Here is a 22,157-nt window from a genome sequence, read left to right on the forward strand (position 1 = left end):
AAGTTGCTTCATCTTGCTTAGTCTAATTTAATGCCCATCTCACAGGATGTTATGGTGATTAATTTAATATCTTTGTATAACGTACAGTGTTATGTAATTTCTTCTTGTTTTTCTTGAGTAAATTCATATCCTTAAGCAACTCACTGTAAACAATAGTTACTTACTTGCTTAAATTACTCTTATCTTCTATTATCAGCTGAATTGTGTCCTGCTCAAGTTAATATGTGGAAGTCTTAACCCCCAATACCTCGTAATATGACTGTATTTGGAGATAAGGCCCTTAAGTAGGTAACTGAGGTCAAATGAGGTCAAATGGGTGGGCTCTAATCCAATATGACTGGTGTCCTTATAAAAAGAAAATATTAGGACACAGACATGCACAGAGAGAAGACCATGTGAAGACAAAAGGAAAACATGGCATCTACAAACCAAGAAGGGATACTTGAGAAGAAATCAATCCTGCTGACACCTTATCTCAGATTTCTAGCCTCTAGACCTGTGAGTGAGTAAATTTCTGTTGTTTAACCTCCTCAGTCTCTGGTACTTTGTCATGGCAGCTCTAGGAAACTAATACAACTTTTTATGGCCTCCTTGTCTCAAGTTGAAAGTTCAATATTTGGCATCATAGCTAGGAAACAAAAATATCTACATTCCTTGTTGTAGTCTTTCTTCCCCATTCTCATTGCTAGTAATTTCCATATTTGGGTCTGTTTTCTGTGCCTTGTAAACAGAGCGTTACGCTCATTTCTAGTCTTACTGCTAATATACAGTAAATGTGCAGATACCGAATAGATTTTGGAGAAGTGCAACATATAGTTGGTACATGTGTGTATGTGTGTGTATTCATATAATTTATACTTTTTCTCTATTTTCTTCCTTTGGTGAGCTAAGATTCTCTGCTTTTGTGACTAGTACTCCTGAATAGGAGTACTAGTGATAGTTGCACAACATTGTGACAGTAGTAAATTCCAGTGAATGGTACAGTGAATTGTAAAATGATCAAAATGGTGAATTTTGTGTTATGTTCATTTTACTACAATAAAAAGGAGAAAGAATTAGGGAAAGACTTAGAGTTTAGGAAACTAAGGTGAACTGGTCAAGAAAAAGACAGCTCTACTGTTCAGTGTTCTCTCAGCTCTCCCAGTGCATTAATCCTCAGCAAAAAGTAGCCTGAACTTGTCGATGATAGTCATTCAACACAGTCCAGGGAAAAGTAAATAAAATAAAACCCAACTGTTCTTCTTTAGCACATCTATGGAAGGTTAACTTGCTGCTCAGCCACGTGGACATTCATGAAGACGTTTCACTTTAGGTGTCCTCTACTTCAGTACTTTACTCACAGCTCATTCACACATGTAGGCAACAGCATTCCTTAATTGGATGGAATCTGCAGTGCTGGTTGTGATGGGTCTCATGAAAAGAAAAGGGAAGGAGGAAAAAGCCTCCACATTGACTTGGTGGTCTTGACGAAATGGATGCAGAAGGCAGCTTGAGTGTCAAACTGGAAACTGTTATTTTCCTTTTCCTTTTCTTTTTATCTTTCCTATCAGGTCGTCTGCCCACTTCCCACCCCCTTCTTTCAAACAGGAAAGACACTAATTAGCTGCTTTTTTGTGTTTTTGGTAAAACACCTATTGTTTTGCGTTTCTTGTTGTTCGGTGAACATTATTGTTTTTACTGCCAAATGAGCTTCAGTGGTTGATGTAGGGGGTCTCTTGGGAACTTAACTTTTTCCAGTTTAAGTGGAAAAGCTTTTTTGTTTGAATTGGCTTTTACTGGGTGCTTCAAGGTTTGCTCTTGGCTCTTTGAAGGGGGACTGAATAGCACTGTGTTTCCTTTGAGGTTCCAATGAATAAAGGATCCTATGTCCTGGGCACTTTTTGTTGATTTTGCTGTGTGTCCTCTCTAGTAGCCAGATGCAGATTCCAGGAAAATGACATATAAATGAATATAAGTAATCTAATATTTTTACAATTTGCTTTGGCCATACTCCTGGTCTTATTCTACTTGTAGCAGATGGCTTTAAAGAGTATTAGCTATGTATATATTAAAAATAATATAAATATACCAATATTAAATATTATATTGATGTATAAATGTAATATACTAATATTTATATTAGTGTATAACAATTATGTATTATATTAATATATATTTTTGCCTAGCATATATTATATACAAAATATATGAGTAATGAAATGTATTTCTGTGGTTAATATGTTCATAATATTAATATGATATATCCTGTAATATTGATTATAAAACAATTATATCATAATATATAAATGTATAATTATTATTATCTGATATAATACACTATAGTTAATATATTCTATATAACAATATATAATGTATTAGTATAATTGTATTATATAATATAAATATAATACATATATAAAACTATATATCTTCTAGTTATACATTACACATACGAGCATGTATAGCTATTTATAATTTTATTGACATAGGAATCTGGTCATCATAACAATTGATGTAAAAATATGCAATATTTTCAATCAAATGGGCCTTAACCTCACTACCTACACATAAGTACTTTTAAAATCTTGAACCCTGTCTAACTCATGCTTCCATATCTCTCAACCCGCTTTTCTACACATGCACGTAGACACACATTTATACACGATATATATGTATACTACCAGTTTTCAGTTGAATGTATATAAATATATAATATATAATTATATTCCTGTGTATGTATACAAATATAAATCAAAGGTATGTGTATAGGTATGTATTTCATATGTTTCTATAAATATACAAATAATGTATGTGTATATAAATACATGACTGTATACATACATACACAGAAATATACTTATTTAAACAAAAGGGACCTAAATATAGTTCTTTAAGAATAAAAAGTTATGTCTCACTGTTTCAATAACAGTTTATAGTTTTCTACTGTATGTGCTTCTATAATTGTTATGAACATTTCGCATTTTTGTTGAATGTTGTTTTAATTTTTTGCCTTTTTTTGTTTTTTGTTTGTTTTTTTTTTGGTACGTAAGCCTCTCGCTGTTGCGGCCTCTCCCGTTGCGGAGCACAGGCTCCGGACGCACAGGCTCAGTGGCCATGGCTCACAGGCCGAGCCGCTCTGCGGCATATGGGACCTTCCCGGACCGGGGCACGAACCCGTGTCCCCTGCATCGGCAGGCGGACTCTCAACCACCGTGCCACCAGGTAAGCCCAGTTTTTTGCCATTATTAATGAAGTTCTGAAGAATACGGTGGGCAAGATTACTTGAAAAACTCTCCTAAAAGAAATGGGTTAGGTATGCTAGGTTAAATGTACACAACTTATTTTTAAGTGCGTGGTTGATTTTGGAAGTGTGCAGTCGAAATTTCCAGGACCCATGAAGGAAGGGTGGTCCATGTGTGAGAGTGATAGCTCTATTAAGAGTGGATTGAAGATCTTGACAGCTTAGAACAGAAGCTGGAAATCCTGTTTTTATGGAGCCAAATGGCAAATATTTTAGGCTTTGTAGACCAAAGAGGCAAAATTGAGGATATTATTTAGGTACTTAGGTAACCATTTAAAATTTAAAATGTTACCAGTTAAAACGTGAAAATTATTCATAGCTCATAGGCCATAAAAAATAGGCAGCTGTCTGGATTTGGAATACAGGACGTAGTTGAATGACACACCTGGTATAGAGACTTGTTTTTAAATGGCCATGACCACATGGGAGGCAGGAGGTAAGACTCCATCCCTACTAGATGGGAAGTTAGAACTAAACCTACCTATCCCTGGCTTCACCTTTAATGAAAGTGTGTGCCAGGAGAAAAAAATATCTGCTGGCAAAGGGAGACTAAGAGCAAATTCTCTTGGCCTCTGCTCTGGGTAGGAAACAGGTAGGAAATCTTGAGAATTCTGAACCAAAGATCTGTGTTCACAGTGTTTGGGTTGCAAATTTATTTGCGGTCTTGCAAACAGAAGCTAAGAAATTAACTTAAAATGCTCCCAAATCGGTGGTATTCCAAACACAAAACTAAACCCTTTCTGGAGAGGTAGACCTTCAACACAGGCCTATAGCGTTCCCACAGATAAAGTTTAGCTAAATGTGAGCTCATGATCTAAATTTACACAATAATGAAGAAATCAGCTACAAGTGGAGAGAATCAGCAAAAACAATCAATACCAGAATTAAATTCCCAAGGCCATCCATCAGATGTTGGAATAATCAGGTGCCAGGCAGAAAATATACATAAAACTAGAACTGAAACAAGGAGCAAGGATGTTTTAAAAGACTGGGTAGGATCTTTCAAACATTTTTAAAGTACATGTCATTGATAAAGCTAAAAACTCGACGGTCGTGTAATACAGCAGATTAATCGTGGAGAAGAGTGAAATTATGCTGTTTTTAAAAATATGGCAGATCAGATTTCCTGCCTAATTATATAAGTTGATTTATCTTAAAAAATACACGGTATTTTAAAGACTTATTGGCTGTAAAATAAGTTAAGGGTATTTCAAAGGGCTTCTCTGCAAAGAGAAGTGAGAAGTAGCAAAACACAGAAAGTCGAGGGGAAAAAAATGTCAGTATATACATTGCTATAGGGTCAACTAAGCCTTAGGCCAGCAACTGTGAGGAGGAGCTGACCCTTAGATACGTACAACTAAGCTGGAACCTTCAAAAAGTTCAACTATTTATAAGTAAAAAGATTTATTAAAATTAATAACCAAGTGTTTTAATTGACATCAGAAGAGTAAAACAATAAACCCTGAGAACATAGAAAAATAGACAATAAAGATATGAGCAGAACTTAATAAAACAGAAAGAAGTATAAAATTGAGGTGATTTAGTAAGTCAAAAGAATATTCTTTGAAAAGATTTAAAAAAACAAACTTTGATTAAGCAAAACAAAAATGTAAGTAAACAATATACAGAAAGAATCAGGACAGTGTTATAGCAGAGAGTACAAACAGAGAATATATGAAATGCCAGTAAATTTGAACATTTCTGTAAAGTGGACAATTTCCTAGCTCCTAAAGTTTACCAAAACTGACACAAGAGGAAATTTGTAGCTGGAGTTCTTGCACCAGTAAAGGTAATTAAGTCAATAGTTTACAAGCTTTCACCAAGAAAATACCAGACCCGGCCAGATCATTTGGGAGGTGAATTCTATCCAACTTCTGTTAAACAGATAACATCAATATTAACAAAGAAAAACTTCTAGGGAGTAGCAAAGGAAGAATGCTCCTTTATTCATCTTACGAAGTCTATATAATCCTAATACTGAAAATAGATTAGGACTGTAAGGAAAAAGAAATTTACAGGTCAAATTTACTTGTAAATATAAAAGGAAAAATTTTAAACTATGATATTAGCTACCCAAGTTCACTAGAGTAAGAAAAAGCACGAGCAAGTTAGGTCATCCAATGTAGTTTAATGTCAAGAATATATATCAATAGATTGAAATCACCACATTTTATTTCTTTCATGTGTCTCTTTAAAAAACTGGTAAGTACTTATATTGATCTCTCTTGTACTAGGCACTGTGCTAAGTCACTTACATATTTACTCCTTTAAACCTTCTATCATCCCTGGGGGAAAGTTCTATTTTGCTTCCATTTCTTAGCTAAGACTCTAACCCCCAGGAAAGTAAAGCAGCATTTGTAAGTTTTTGTGGATGGTCAGTGACGGGACCAGTACAGGAACATCCAAAGTCTATGCTTGGAAACAGTGCCCCATGTTGATGCTCACATTACAGATGAAAGGAAAGGAACCATGCACTTACCATATAGATTAAATCTCACATTACAGGTTAAAGGAAAGGAACCATGCACTTACATTATAGATTAATACCCACATAACAGGTTAAAGGAAAAAGAAACATGTGCTTCTCTCAAAAGTTGTAAAGGGGGCATATCCATTTCTAAATATATTTCCCAATTTCTTTTGCTTGTTTTCTGACCTTTGTAGTGCATTTTGCCATGAGGAAAATTTTAATTCTTATATAATTAAATGTATCCTTTTTTCTTTGTATCTTAGAAAGGTATTCCTCATGAATAATTTATTTCACGTCTCCCACGTTTCTGATACTTTTACACTTTCATTATTTTTTCACTTTTAACTAGTTGCTGTGTCTAGAATTTAGTAATTCTATGATAGCCATATTTTCCCACTTTTGTTGAATAATTTTTGCTGCTGATCCAAAACGTGAATTTTATTTTAATCTCAATTCCCTTATGCTCTTGCATCTAATTTTAAGATGCTTCCTATTCCACTGGTTGTCTTGTCTATCTAAAACAAAATGCTACCTTAAAAATAATGTAATTATAATATAATAAATGTCATTAGTAAACATAATACAGTATATAATAAATAGCATAATATAAAATAACAAAATATAATTTACCATATAACAAGGTCAAAGGAGAGCAAAAGTATACAATCACTTGAAATATCCCCCAAAAGATATTTTATAAAATTCAATATTCATTTGTAATTTAAAAGAAAGAGTAAAATAGGGATTGATGAATGCTTCCAAAATAAGAAGAAATTATATGTCTAAAAGAGAAAGAGGTAAGTGATAGACTTTAGTAACACGGGCAATAAATGCAGGACAAGATGAGGATGCCTGATATAATGTTAAAGAAAAAGTATTATGTAACATTGTGTTTGCAGCACTGATGAGTTCAGTGAAAAGAGAATCTCATAGAAAAGAGTATCTCGTTCTTCTTAATGTATGTACACTTGTCCATTGCATGAACATAACAGCTTATTTAACCAATATGTTACTGATCTGCATCTGGATTTCTAGGTTTTCATGCAATTTTATTATGCACAGTTGTTTCAAACACTAGGACTTCCTCTTATGTTTATATCTTTTGAAAGAAACACTATCTCCACAGATGATTTATCTGTGTGGCTGCTAGCTGACTTTGGGTACTTCTCAGTTCTTCCCTTTACCTTCCTAGTCAATATGAAAACGGAAGGCAAGAAGGTCTCCTGTTTCGAGACTGTAAAGATAGGTCTTGGTGATAAAGTCTTGGTGGTAAAGGCTAAAAGTATTAACCCAGAACAAATGTTTTCCCAGCTGTAACTGTGTGTGATTCCCTTGGCTTGATTCCGTAGAGGATGTAAGACAAGACTGTAGAACCTGCCCTCAAAGTGCTTCCAGTAGGATGAGCTAAGTCAAGTATGGTGGCATATCTAATTCAAGACAAAATATCACGTCTCCTTTTCTCTCCTGGCAAAACTTGGTGGAGTGAATGTAGAAGTCACTGTATGCTTTAAATTAAAGCAACACAATAAATCGTGTATTGGAAGGTGATTATTCTGGTCTCTTTGTGGAGACGAATTGGAAATTGTCTAGAAGAAGGAAAATTAGGTTAACCAAAGTTAAACTCATAAATAATTGAGCATTAATTAAATATCTGTGGTCTGTGTTTCTCTTTGATCATAATTTCTCCCAGTTTATAGACCTCTCTGATACCTGATTAATCCTTGTCAAAGATGCAGTTCACAATGATTATTACTGTGTATTAGGTTTTGCCTGGGCCCTGAAGAAACTATCCTAAATCACCAGCTATGATTGTCACTTGATTTCCTCACAGAGAACAATCAGAACTCCTTGTCTTAAGTGGCTTGGGATGAGAAACTAGTTAGTCTCTTAGATACTGTTAGAGGACCCTATAGAGCCCATTGGTGAAAGTTTGGAAAACACTGGGCTTCTTAAAATTGATTCTTGTAGTGCTTCAGGAAAGATCACTGAACCAAAAGGATAACGGTGTTTCTGGTTCTGTTGTTAGTGTTCTCCATGGAAACATTGCTGAAGCTTCTGCACTCAATTTCCTTCCCCATGTGTGAATGTCACTGAAAATATCCAACTCCATTCTATCCCCATATAACTTCAGAAACTAAGCAAAATGAAGACTCAAAATTCATTTCAAATAATGAAATGAATATATAACGTAGAATGGAACTGGGAAAATACCTGGTTTAAATTCTGGAAAGTACCAACTATACAATTCTGGATAAGTTGCTTCATCTTGCTTAGTCTAATTTAATGCCCATCTCACAGGATGTTATGATGATTAATTTAATATCTTTGTATAACATACAGTGTTATGTAATTTCTTCTTTTTCTTGAGTAAATTCATATCCTTAAGCAACTCACTGTAAACAATAGTTACTTACTTGCTTAAATTACTCTTATCTTCTATTATCAGCTGAATTGTGTCCTGCTCACGTTAATATGTAGAAGTCTTAACCCCCAATACCTCGTAATATGACTGTATTTGGAGATAAGGCCCTAAATAGGTAATTGAGGTCAAATGGGTGGACTATAATCCAATATGACTGGCGTCCTTATAAAAAGAAAATATTAGGACACAGACATGCACAGAGAGAAGACCATGTGAAGACAAAAGGAAAACATGTCATCTACAAACCAAGAAGAGGTACTTGAGAAGAAATCAATCCTGCTGACACCTTATCTCAGATTTCTAGCCTCTAGACCTGTGAGTGAGTAAATTTCTGTTGTTTAACCTCCTCAGTCTCTGGTACTTTGTCATGGCAGCTCTAGGAAACTAATACAACTTTTTATGGCCTCCTTGTCTCAAGTTGAAAGTTCAATATTTGGCATCATAGCTAGGAAACAAAAATATCTACATTCCTTGTTGTAGTCTTTCTTCCCCATTCTCATTGCTAGTAATTTCCATATTTGGGTCTGTTTTCTGTGCCTTGTAAACAGAGCGTTACGCTCATTTCTAGTCTTACTGCTAATATACAGTAAATGTGCAGATACCGAATAGATTTTGGAGAAGTGCAACATATAGTTGGTACATGTGTGTATGTGTGTGTATTCATATAATTTATACTTTTTCTCTATTTTCTTCCTTTGGTGAGCTAAGATTCTCTGCTTTTGTGACTAGTACTCCTGAATACTAATCCCTGAATTTAATTCACCAAAAATTGCCAAAAATAATAATAATATGGGGAAAGAGAGAGTGATAGAGGGAGAAGAACAAACAATCAGGCAAGGGCAGTACTGTGAATTATTAGGGTCTTATTAATAAGATTATGTTAGTCTAGAGGAAATGACCGTAAATATCATCAGTGAGCCCAGTTGGTCTTTACTGACTGCTAGACACATCCCTGAGTTCTGTTCTTAGTCTCCAACTGTGTGATTACTACTGTCTGGAAGTATTTGAACAACTAAAGGCACTTAATGGAAAAGGAATATGTCTTTAGAGAATCAACAGTAATTTTTCTATCTGATTACAAAGGAATGTTGACTGTCTGGAAACCTCAGTCATATTTGTAAGCAGGAAAGCATTGGTTATTAAAAGTGGATGATGTAAAGAGATGAGCAGAAACTTTGGCGATAGGTATACCTGGATTTAATTCTCACTCCTACCGCTTGGCAGGTGGATAGCCTTAGGCAAGTTTCATACCTCCCTGAAATTCACTTAATTCAGTCTGTAAAATGGCATAATAACTTATTATAGCATCCTTTTAGGAATTTTAAATCAGTTATTGAAATAAAAGTACACAATATATAGACAAGTATGGATTCCTCAATAGGTGTTTGACCTTTCATTTCTCCAGTATCCCACCCGCATCAAATAAAGAAAAATACTTTTTTTTTTTCTTTTTTTTTGTGGTACGTGGGCCTCCCACTGCTGTGGCCTCTCCCGTTGCGGAGCACAGGCTGCGGACGCGCAGGCTCAGCGGCCATGGCTCACGGGCCCAGCCGCTCCGCGGCACGCGGGATCCTCCCGGACCAGGGCATGAACTCACGCCCCCTGCTTCGGCAGGCGGCCTCTCAACCACCGCGCCACCAGGGAAGCCCCAGAAAAATACTTTTTAAAATTTACGAATATTTCATTGTTCTAAAGTTAAAGCCATAAAAATAGAAATAATCAAATGGCCTACTGTCATACCATTAAAAGAAAAAAAAATAGGTGTTCATGAGAGTTCCATATTAGAATACAAGTTCCTTAGGCACCTGTTTATGTATGCTATTCTGCTCTTTACAATAAATAATAAAATTCAAAAGACTTAATTCCTCACTTTTAAGACTTTATTAGTTTAGAAAATTACATATTGACCTATGCTAAATTTTTTACCAACCCATGCTAATGAATTCAGTACAGAAAACAAAAAACACTGCACTCAAGCAAACTTCATATATATATCTATATCTACCTATCTATCTATATATATATTACTTAAATGCATTTATATCCATTTATATCCTACCATTTATAGGATACCATTTATATCCTACCATTTATATTTCTACCATGTCTCATAAAGCATTGTGGTAACTCAGCAAAATACAGACAATCAAATGTAATGGCAAAAGCACTTAATATAAACAGGGCCAAGGAAACGTAGACAGAAGATGAAGAAAAGATGAAGGAAATTTGAACAGGAGGAAGTGTAGTTAATCGAGTTGTATGTTTTGGCCTTAAGGGTCTCTGTGTGGGAACTTCCCTGGTGGCACAGTGGTTGGGAATCCGCCTGCCAGTGCAGGGGACATGGGTTCGAGCCCTCGTCTGGGAAGATCCCACATACCGCGGAGCAACTAAGCCCGTGCACCACAACTACTGAACCTGTGCTCTAGGGCCAATGAGCCACAACTACTGAAGCCCACGTGCCACAACTACTGAAACCCCAGCGCCTAGAGCCCGTGCTCTGCAACGAGAGAAGCCACAGCAATGAGGAGCCCACACACCACAATGTAGAGTAGCCCCCGCTTGCCCCAACTAGAGAAAGCCCATGTGCAGCAACAAAGACCCAACACAGCCAAAAATAAATGATAAATAAATTTATTTTTTTAAAAAAGGATTCTCTGTGGATAAAACAACATGTAAATAATTGGTTACAAAGCCACAGTTATTTGAAGGTGCCAGACTGCACATTAACAGTCTGACACAAAGGGACAGCACAGGAAAACTATTCAGAGATAAAGATTTTTAAATCTTTGCAGTTTGAAACCTTTTAGAGTAAGTATAATGAGCTCGACACACATTTCAACACTCCACATGTTAATCACATGTTCAAAGTATGTCTCAAAGTCACTGGAAATAGTTGCGGTCTCTCTCTCTGATATGTAAAACAGATCTGTGATGTGTAAAACTCAGGAGGTATTGATATCCACTTTTTGGCATCTGAACAGGAAACAAAGTTGTTTTGCAGTGATAATAAAGAATGAAGTAAATGCAACAGTCAAATAAAAGACAAAGTACTGAGGGAATGTATTAACAAAACGAATCCAACTAAATTCTGGTGACCTGGGGCCTACGATTGTACACACTGCATGGAAATACCCCAGCCTAAATACTGGCATAGGAGGAAGGGTACTGCTAAGCCCATCACAGTATAATCCTTTTAAATGTCCCTTTCAAGGTTGTCTCCGCTCAACACTGAGTATAGGATATCTTCCCATCAGGCAGAAACACTGGCTGCGCAATGATTGACCAAGAAATTAACACACTAATGAATAAATGATGCTAATTTATTTCTATCCCTGACAACGGGAAACAGCACACCCTCTGTGTCAATGGTATGTCCTCTTTCCCACTTTTCTAAATGGTGAATTACGTTTTTCCCTTCATTGCTTTATATCATGTGTGGCAGGCATGATGGGAAATGGCTACCAATGGTTCTGTTATTGATTTCTACCTTCATTTCACTGTGGCTAAAGAAGATACTTTGTATGCTTTCAGTTTCTTAAAAATGTTTTGGTACTTGTATTGTGGCGTAACATATGGTCTTTCCTGGAGAATGTTCCATGTGTACTTGAGAAAAATGTGTATTCTGCTGTTGTTGAGTGGAGTGATCTATATATGGCTGTTAGGTTTAGTTGGTTAAATGAGTTATTCAGTCCCCCTACCTCTGTACTGATCCTCTGTCTAGATGTGTTATCCATTATTGAAAGCAAGGTATTGATCTCCAACCATTATTTTAGAACTATCTATTTCTTCCTTCAATTCTGTCAATGACTGCTTCACATATTTGGGGGTTCTTTGGTACATATATGTTTATAGTTGTTATATCTTCTTGATAGATTGAACTTGTTATCAACATATAGTGGCCTCCTTTTCCTCTTGTGATAGTTTTTGATTTAAAGTTTATTTTGTGTGATATTAACGTAGCCATCCCAGATCTATCTTCCTTCCTTGCTTCCTTCCTTGCTTCCTTCCTTCCTTTCTTTTCCTCTCTCTCTCTCTCTTTCTTTTTGTTACTATTTGCATGGGATATTTTATTCTGTGCTTTAACTTTCAACCAACTTGTGTCTCTTGAAATCAAGTGAGTTTTGTGTGGACAGCATAAACTTGGATTATGGTTGTTTTTAAAGTCCATTCTGCCAATATTTATCTTTTTATTGGAGAGCTTAATCCACTTACTTTTTCAAAAATTACTTATGAGGAGGAACTTAATTCTGTCTGTTTCCTGGTTGTTTTCTGTATGTCTTATGCATTTTTTGCCCCTCATTTACTCCATTACTGACTTCTTCTGTGCTTAGCCGATTTTCTTGTAGTGAACTCTTGATTCCTTTTTCATTTCTTTTTGCATAAAGTCTATTGATATTTTCTTTGTGGTTATCAAGAAGATTACATTTACCCTTCAAAAGTTCAATCAATATCATTTGAATTGAAACCAACTTCAATAGCACACAAAAACTCTGTTCCTCTACAGTTCCATTCCTCCTCTTTACATTATTGTTGTCAAAAAGTACACCTTTATACTTTGTGAGCTCAATAACATGGATTTATTATTATTTTCTGCATTTCTTTTTTCAATCAGGTAAGAAATAAAAAGTAGAGTTACAAGCCAGTAGCACAATACTGGCTTTAGTGTTTGCCCATGTATTTATCTTTACTGGAGATTTCTATTTCTTTATACAGCTTCGAGTTGCTGGCTAGTGTCCTTTCATTTCAACCTGAAGGTTCAATTTAGCATTTGTCATAGGGCAGTGTTAGGAAGTTGTAAAACAAACGCCCTCAGCCTTTGTTCATCTGGGAATGTGTTAATTTCTCCCTACGTTTTGAAACCAGTTTGGCCAAATATAGAATTCTTGGTGGACAGTTTTTTCTTTCAGCACTTTAAATATGTCTGGCCTCTTGCTTCCGTGGTTTCAGATAGGAAATTAGCTATAAATCTTTTTGAGGATCCCTGCTTTGTAACAAATTTGTTTTTTCTTTCTCCTTTGGGAAAAAAGATTCTTTCTCTGTCTTTTGGCATCTGAGAGTTTGATTATACTGTTTCTTGTTGTGGCGTTCCTTGAGTTTCTCTTAGTCCTGAAATCAGGCAAAGATCTACAGCAAGCAAACACATACTGAACCAGGGAAGAGGCAATTTGAAAATGGCAGGAAAGCTTTGTGGCATTTTTACTTGCCCTTGCCCCATCCACTGTTAGTGTAGTGATGGTCTTAAAGTGGTGGAGTCTTGATGCAGTGATAGTCTTAAAGTAGCAGCAGATCATTCCTAGTATGGGACCCTCAATCCTGCTTCAGGAGGGAGCAGAAGAGACCGTACTCTCAGATTATTATGTGTATCTGTTCTAACCTGTCTGGGAGCTACCTGAAGGACTGACAGAAGATGCTTAACTCTGTCTTAGCTAACTTGGAACACAGTGTGGAAAAGCAGCGGTTATTGCTCAAGAAAAGTGCAAGGTGAACTAACAAAGCACAGATGGCTGGGGCAGAAGACTGTGCATTGAAATACAATAGACCACATAAGATGCAGGAGCAAACATTGGGGGAGATTCTTTGGGAACTTAGAACATACAAAACGTACACATGTGTCCAGAGAAATTAAGAAAGCCACATGCATACTCAAGATCAGATGCATGTTCTGAAAACGTCAGGGGAGTCTCTAAGCTTTTACCATGGGCTGAGCCCTGAGCTCAGTGCAGGTCAGCTAAATGTTGAAGGAGTGATCCAGTAATCTGCACAATGGGGAGAGGTGTGTGGTTTTGAGTGTGCATGTGGATGTGCTTGTGTATATTTGTTTTTGTTTGTCTTAGGTGCAGGAATTCAAGGACATCTCTGTCAAAACATTAGCTAAACATGAACTAAAGGAACAAGACTTCAGTGCCTACATACGATAAGGAGTACAGTCATTGCAAAAATAGTTTGGAAAGGTCCCTAAACAAACAGACTACTACAGCCTTCAACAATCCAAAGCCCAGAAAACCCTGGGAAAGTCAGAGAATCTGATTTCCATAGACACCACATTATAATATTTGAAAGCCAAATGTTCAACCAAAAAAATCACAAGGTGTATGAAGACATGGAAAAGTATGGTCCATTTAGGAAAACAAATTGATGAAACCATCCCTAAGGAAGCCCTGACTTTTCTCCATTGCATATTCTTGCCTCCTTTGTCATAGATTCATTGACCATAAGTGCATGGGTTTCTTTCTGGTCTCTCTATTCTGTTCCAGTGATCGATGTTTTTGTGCCGGTACCATACTGTTTTGATTTCTGTAGGTTTGTAGCACAGTCTGAAGCCAGGGAGCATGATTCCTCCAGTTGTGTTCTTCTTTCTCAAGACTGTTTTAGCTATTCAGGATCTTTTTGTGTTTCCATACAAACTTTAAAATTATTTGTTCTAGGTCTGTGGAAAATACCCTTGATATGTTGATACAGACTGCATTGAATCCGTAGGGATTCAATGGGTATGGTGGTCATTTTAACAATATTAATTCTTCCAATCCGTGACCATGGTATATCTTTCCAGCTGTTTGTGTCATCTTTCATTTCTTTTATGAGAGTCATATAGTTTCCTGGGTACAGGTCTTTTACCTCCTTAGGCAGGTTTATTCTTATGTATTTTATTCTTTTTTTGCGATTGTAAATGGGATTGTTTCCTTAATTTCTCTTTCTGATAGTTCACTGTGAGTATATAGAGATACAAAATTTATATATAGAAATCTATTGTATCCTGCAAGTTTACCAAGTTCATGTTTGAGCTCGAATAGGTTTTTGATGGTGTCTTTCAGATTTTCTATGTATCATGCCATCTGCAAACAGTGACAGTTTTACTTTTTCCTTTTCATTTTGGAGTCCTTTTATTTACTTATTTTTTCTTGTCTGATTGCTGTGGCTAGGACTTCCAAAACTCTGTTCAATAAAAGTGGTGAGAGTGGGCATCCTTGTCTTGTTCCTGATCTTAGGGGAAATGCTTTCAGCTTTTTACCATTGAGTATGTTAGCTATGGGCTTGTCATATATGGCCTTTATTATGTTGAGGTATGTTCCCTCTATGCCCACTTTCTGGAGAGTTTTTACCATGAATGGATATTGAATTTTTTCAAAAGCTTTTTCTGCACCTATTGAGATGATTGTATGGTTTTTAGTCTTCAGTTTGTTACTGTGATGATAAGAGACCTAAGACAGCTACAGAGGCTAAGTGACCTTTCCTTCCCTGAATGGGTAGGTATCCTTGTTCTGCCTTCTAATTGAGTTAGTATCTGAGTAAAGAACTGCCAGGTGTCATTTAGTTCACAATACACTGCTGTGGCAATATAGAAATGAATTTGCCTAAGTCATTTGGCTTTTCTCAATTATAGTAAATGAATATACTGAATGAATACTTCAACTTAAGGAAATGTTCTTAAAAATATATTAACGTAGGCAACTTCAGTGGAGAACTGAAAACAAGAAACATTCAAGTAAAGGGTTGAAATAAAAGTACACTCAGTTGTATCCAGTTTCCTCTTGTAAATCTCTCTTTTTAATTTGAGTGGACAGTCACTTGAGAATATCTGACTTGGGGCTAAGGAAATCTAAGCCTTCTTGGCCACACTGTATTCTCTTATGTCATTTACTAAAGACACCAGTTGGGTTGCTGAAAAAAGAGTGGGAAAAATCAATCCCTCACATCCAAAGGGCGGCTCTTGAAAATATGTGTGGTGTTGTAGTTATTTTGCTCTTCTGGCCTCAGAAGTTCTAATCTTAACCTTAGCCCCTCATGGAGAGAGACTCTGTAAACCAATTCCCACATTACTCATTATGTGACTGTTGAAAAAGAGAAACCCAGCTCTTTTCCTGTGCTTTCAACCAGTTATCTTCTTCAAAAATCTGTTTGGATTGTTATACCTTAATCTTGCCTGGCAACGGACTTATGGGAAGGTTCTTACTGTTTGAAAGTTTGGTGCCAGTATCTGCAAAGAAAGAAGAAAGTGAAGAAGGAAAGATGTGTTTATGAAACATCCCAATAGTGAAGGTGTGTGAAAGCAACTTTTGAAAAAGTTAATCTGTCAGAGTTTAGCCATATTATTACGTTTTATTTTATTCATTGAAAATAAATAATTATCAATGAATCCTTTCTAGATTTTCTAGTTTCCTAAAGTTCCCTGTATTCACATTCTAAGAGGAAAAATGCTATTTTAAGTCACTGCTCTTCACCTTATATTATTTATAATCACTCCTCGTGACTTCTTGCTTCCAAGAAACGTGATCATGAGAAGTGTCCTTTGTTTGTCTTTGTGGAATAAGTGATGAGGATGCATCCTGGAGACCTGTGAGATGTTTAACTTGTGGCATAATGAAACTAGGATGGAGAGTTCTGGAAAGATCTGGAAAGGTGGCTTGTAGAGTGTGGCCAGATGTGGGAGAAGAGAGACGTACAGAGAGAAGGAGAGGAAATTTTCGGAGGGAGAAAATGAAACATAATTAAATAAGTTTTGTTCTGTGGTGTGGGATGCAAGCCTTTCTCTCCCCCTTTCCTTCACAATCTCTTTGTTAAAGACTCTGTTTTTCATTAGTTTTACTAAGATAGTATTTGCTATTTTGTTTGGATACTGAGAATGGAACCATGGGAACAGTTACATTTGGGTTACCTCTGACTATCTTTAATGAAGAACATAAATATTGGCCACACTATCTATGCACATGCTATCACCATGCCTTTTTTTGTTCTCTGTTCATATATCTAAGTCCTCTTCTTTCTTTAAGGTCAATCTCAAATCTCATCTGAAATGTACATTTATTGATAGATTCAACCCATAATGAACTGTCCCTTCTTTGTCCTCCTTATGCTCTGATTATTTATAAAAACTCATTTTTGAACTTAGAAACTGTCCAATATGATATATTAGTTATTTCATCAGCATATGTTATATCCTCAACACAATTATACGCTTTTGTGGGGCTGGGATCATACATTCTGTAATTTTTCTCAGTACTTACACTTACTTTGATAAAAAGCGCATTCATTCATCTAAACATCATTTATTGGGTGTTAATTAAATATCACAACTCAGTAAATATTGTCTGAATGAATGCATGCATGATTGAGGGAGTATGCAATAGGTAGCCTAATGTACCGCCCAATGTGAGAAAACCAAAAACATAAACACAAAAGCAAGCCAAAAAGTGGACCAGGACTTTCTGTAAAATATCCTGCTTTTTGTTGGATGATGCCATGAAAATCAAGATGCTCCTGAAAGGTCTTAATAGCTGACCAAGAATAGTAAACAATTGAAATTCTCTCAGGCTTCTTCAACCCTATCACTGGACACATTTATACCTCTCAGCAATGGTATTAAAAGAAGAGATTAATAAAGCTTTTATAGATGAGTTGATAAATCTCTAAAGATTTAAGTCTTCATTACCTCCTAGGTTTTCTCTATTTTGGGTTTCCAAAAGATTTCAATAAACCACAAGATAATTAAAAATTAGACATTATCTTTCTTACCTTGACGTTTTTTGATGGTAAACACCTTTTTATTGTTTCCATAGTGCTGCTCAATTTCCACCAGTACAGTACTTAAGTGAATTTTGCTCTGGATGGTGGGATATGTAAGATGTAAATTAATTGTTTGTATATGTTTTAGAATTCTTCAAAAGGGCCTGGCCATGGAAATGCATTGAATATTACTTAAATAACTAAAGTAACTTCCTCAGAATTATTATTCTATTCTGGTTAGGATACTCTCTGCTCTGGTTTGTTAAAATTTCCCTTTAGAGTGGTTTTAATTTTGTTTCTGATAGGGTCCTAGGATTTATTGCCACACCCATCCTGCATCTGTTTTTCTTTGAATTACTCTCCTTGCAGTTTCTGATTCATACAGGGCCTTACAGGTTAGTGACAACCTGGCCATCACAACGCTGGGAAGGAGAGGCCTACTTTTCAGAGGTGTTGATGTTTTCTGTACCTGAAGGTTTTCAAGAGATATCAATCTTCCTCACCACCTCCCTTGGCCCTCTTAATGGACTAAGCAGTTCCTCGTGAAATTTCTGTAGGATATCTGTACCAACTTCTCAATATTGTTCCATCCTGAGTCTAAATTCCTGGCCTCAAGGTAATGTTAGATTTCTAGCTCCAGCCCCTATTTACATAAGGCCTATACTAAGGAACGGAACCCACAGACATCAGTCCGCTCTTCTTTCTCTGGATTTAATTTCTCTGTTACTTTCTGAAACATGCAGGTGTTCCTTTCTTTCTTTTAATCTCAGCTATGTCCTTTTAACTTTTTCAAAATTGACCCAGAATTTACGTGTGTCTCCAGTAAGAGTACATTAAATTGAGCTTAGTCTGCTATTCTACTGGCATATTTGAGATCCAGATAATTTGCTACTTAACTGGATTCAATGACCTGCATATTTCAGGCATCTAAAACTCGCCATGTTCCAAATTTCCCTCCTTATAGTTAGTAATTTTCTTGGGAATCTGGATGAGATTAAATGGAATAAAGTTAGTGAGTGGCCCAGGAATGCCTGAAAGTTTGTTTGTCAGAGTGGCCAGGGAAAGTTAAGCAAGGAAGAAAAGCAAATGAAAAACAGAATCCCATTATTATGGCTGAGTTTACTCCCATGATTCCATGCAGAGCTCTCTGTAGAGCTGGATTGGGTTATAACTTATGCCAGAGCTCTACGTGGGGCTGACACCATCTCATGCCAAGCTCTCAGTTCTGGGCTAATGTCATCTCTGGTCCACTCTGTGGAGTGGAAACTTTGGAGGAATGGCCAATGTGTTCTGCGGCGTAGGAAGAGGGAAATTGTGAATGTGACTTTCTAAATTGTAGAGGAACTAACCACTGTAAATGTGCCTTGAACTATGTTGTTTAATTTGACCAGTCAGATCAATGACTTTCCCCTTGAATGAAATGCTGCTACGTATATGAGCAGAAAAACAAAACTGGTATAAGGAACAGATAGCTAGTGGGAAGCAGCCACATAGCACAGGGAGATCCGCTCGGTGCTTTGTGACCACCTAGAGGGGTGGGATAGGGAGGGTGGGAGGGAGGGAGATGCAAGAGGGAGGAGATATGGGGACATATGTATAACTGATTTACTTTGTTATAAAGCAGAAACTAACACACCATTGTAAAGCAAATATACTCCAATAAAGATGTTAAAAAAAAAACAGGTATAAGGAGATGGAGAGACTGGGAGTCTTATTTTCCCACCAATTAACTTTGCCCCTGACCATGACCTTCCCTTTGAGTCTCTTAGACCTTGGGGATGATCGCAACCCCTGGGTTGGTTGACGGCAACCCCATCTTCACTAGAACCTCTATAGTTAACTTTGATTTTTCCCACTCCGTCTATCCATCCCATGTGTGCAGTCAGACATTTGATCTTGGACTTTTCCTGACAAAATATGCTTGAATATAACCATTTCTTTTCACTCCCACTGCTACTGCTATTGTCACTGCCTTAACTAGGGCTTTATCTTTAAGTTCTTTATATAAATATATAAATATCTATATATAAATATAATATACAAATAAATAAAATATCATACTAATTCTGGTGATTTTAAAGTCTTTTCTTGATAAAGACTTTTTGTGATAAAGATACACAATATCTTATATAAATATTTTTGTATTATCTGTTCTTTTCTTAGAAGTTTAGTCATATGATTCTAGCTCTTGGTTTGTCTAGAACTTTTTGATTGAATGCTGGCTATTTTATTTGGCTTTTTTTGTTTTTCTCAGTGGAAACGTTGTTTTGCTTCAAAATATTTTATTCTACCTGGAAGTAGCAAATCTTCAAATTACAATTTTTTAAATGCTTTCAATTATCAATACTATAGGTGTCACAAAATCTAGAAAAATGACATTTAACAATGAACTACTGCCAGATGTGTCTCTATACAACTTTTCCCCCACTCTTTTAGCTATATATTCTTTAACTGCCTCCTCATACGACAGTTTATATATTTTCGAAATAAAATTTTAAGAAATAAACTTTGTAGTGTATAGACATTGATTTCTTGTACCATGGTTGATTAGAATTTGCTTCTAGTTATTAATAGTTTAGAAAAGTTTATTTCAGCTTCACAATTTATTATTGATAATGTCACATTAATTTTCATTGTTAACTTTGAGAAAACCTCTATGGATTACTTCCTCATAAATATTTACTATTATAAATGCATTACTGATTTCAGTACTGCTATAGGTTTGTGCATTACAGGGATTCTGATAAAATACTCATTCACACCATTCCATTACACACATTGTTGATGGAGTATATTCTTTTATTTATTTATTTATTTATTTATGTATTTTTGGCTGTGTTGGGTCTTCGTTGCTGTGCGCAGGCTTTCTCTACTTGCAGAGAGTGAGGGCTACTCTTTGTTGCGGTGCACAGGCTTCTCATTGCGGTGGCTTCTCTTGTTGCAGAGCACGGGCGCTAGACACACAGGATTCAGTAGTTGTGGCTCGCAGGCTCAGTAGTTGTGGCTCACGGGCTCTAGAGCGCAGGCAGTGTAGTTGTGGCACCACGGCTTAGTTGCTCCGTGGCATGTGGGATCTTCCCGGACCAGGGCTCGAACCCTTGTCCCCTGCATTGGCAGGTGGCTACTTAACCACTGCGCCATCAGGGAAGCCTCTGGAGTATATTCTTGACAGAAGAAAATTTCCGTTTTGACTAAGCATTGATGAAAACTGAATCTTTGACTTATCTTTCACATGCCTGATGATTGAAATAATTTTCCACAGAATAGCTTCTGGTTTTGTACTTTTCAGTTCTTTTTTTCTTCTTCAAACGCACATGCTTTGAGAGCTCTGAAGTGCAAGACATGGCTATATTGTAAGGTGGTTTTTGTCCTTATGCTTCTGTGTCTTGTGCTAGGTTAAGTCAGTAGAGTAGTCAGTATGAGTACTGGAAGTTATTCCTGTAATGGGATGGTATATAGTCAATTACATATGGCGGTGTCTGAAAATCACATAATAGCCTCACTTAAAACATCTCCTTAGGGCTTCCCTGGTGGCGCAGTGGTTGAGAGTCCACCTGCCGATGAAGGGGACACGGGTTCGTGTCCCGGTCCGGGAAGATCCCACATGCCGCGGAGCGGCTAGGCCCGTGAGCCATGGCCGCTGAGCCTGTGCGTCCAGAGCCTGTGCTCCACAACGGGAGAGGCCACAACAGTGAGAGGTCCGCGTACCACAGAACAAAAGAAAATCTCCTTAGCCAGATTTCAAAAAAGCCTGTGGCCATTCCAATATGATCCAACATAGCGGAATATGATAGAAGGAAAATTGGCAAAGAAAGAGACGCTGGTCTTACCTGATGGAAGTTAAAATATCTCACTTTTGACAATTTTGCAAAAACCTATAATTACCTGAATTAATTTCTAGGGTTCTTCACAGGACCTAAAAAGGAACCCATAGAGTTGTGGAACAACAATAGAAACTGCTGTGATGAGAAGCCCGGGCACCGCAACAAAGAGTAGCCCCCGCTCGCCGCAACTAGAGAAAGTCTGCACGCAGCATTGAAGACCCAACGCAGCCAAAATAAAAATAAAAAAATAAAAATAAATAAATTTATTTTTTAAAAAGTAATACTCAGGTTTGAGGCATGAGAAATATGATGAGAAATTAGCTAATCCTTTCAGAACTTTTAAAATATCAAACTCAGTCTCTAAGATTTTAGCATTATATACAACATCGGTTACTTATTAGTGGTTTGGGAAGGCCAATTTAAAATTTTCTGAACTTACTGTATTGAAATTCACAGCCCTAATGTTTTCCACATTGACTATATGAATGATGAAGTAAAGTCAATCATGTATTTCCTTTCCAACTGGGCAGAAAACAAAATTTTGAAAAGTGTTTGGACTACTGACTTTTGATTTCTTCTAAGGCAAGTGTATAGGTAATTTTTATTCCCTGATTAGGAGAAAAATGGTGGAAGAGGGCAGGGTTAAGAATTAAGATTTCA

The 22,157-nt window shown here is 36.6% G+C and overlaps 1 pseudogene; it reads left to right on the forward strand.

The window, feature by feature from the left end:
- The window catches only part of LOC117309426 (UDP-N-acetylglucosamine--peptide N-acetylglucosaminyltransferase 110 kDa subunit-like), a 55,924-nt pseudogene that overhangs the window by 17,191 nt on the left and 16,576 nt on the right, over positions 1 to 22,157 (forward strand).

Source organism: Tursiops truncatus, chromosome 1 (assembly GCF_011762595.2).
Source record: "Tursiops truncatus isolate mTurTru1 chromosome 1, mTurTru1.mat.Y, whole genome shotgun sequence".
NCBI classification, from domain to species: domain Eukaryota; kingdom Metazoa; phylum Chordata; class Mammalia; order Artiodactyla; family Delphinidae; genus Tursiops; species Tursiops truncatus.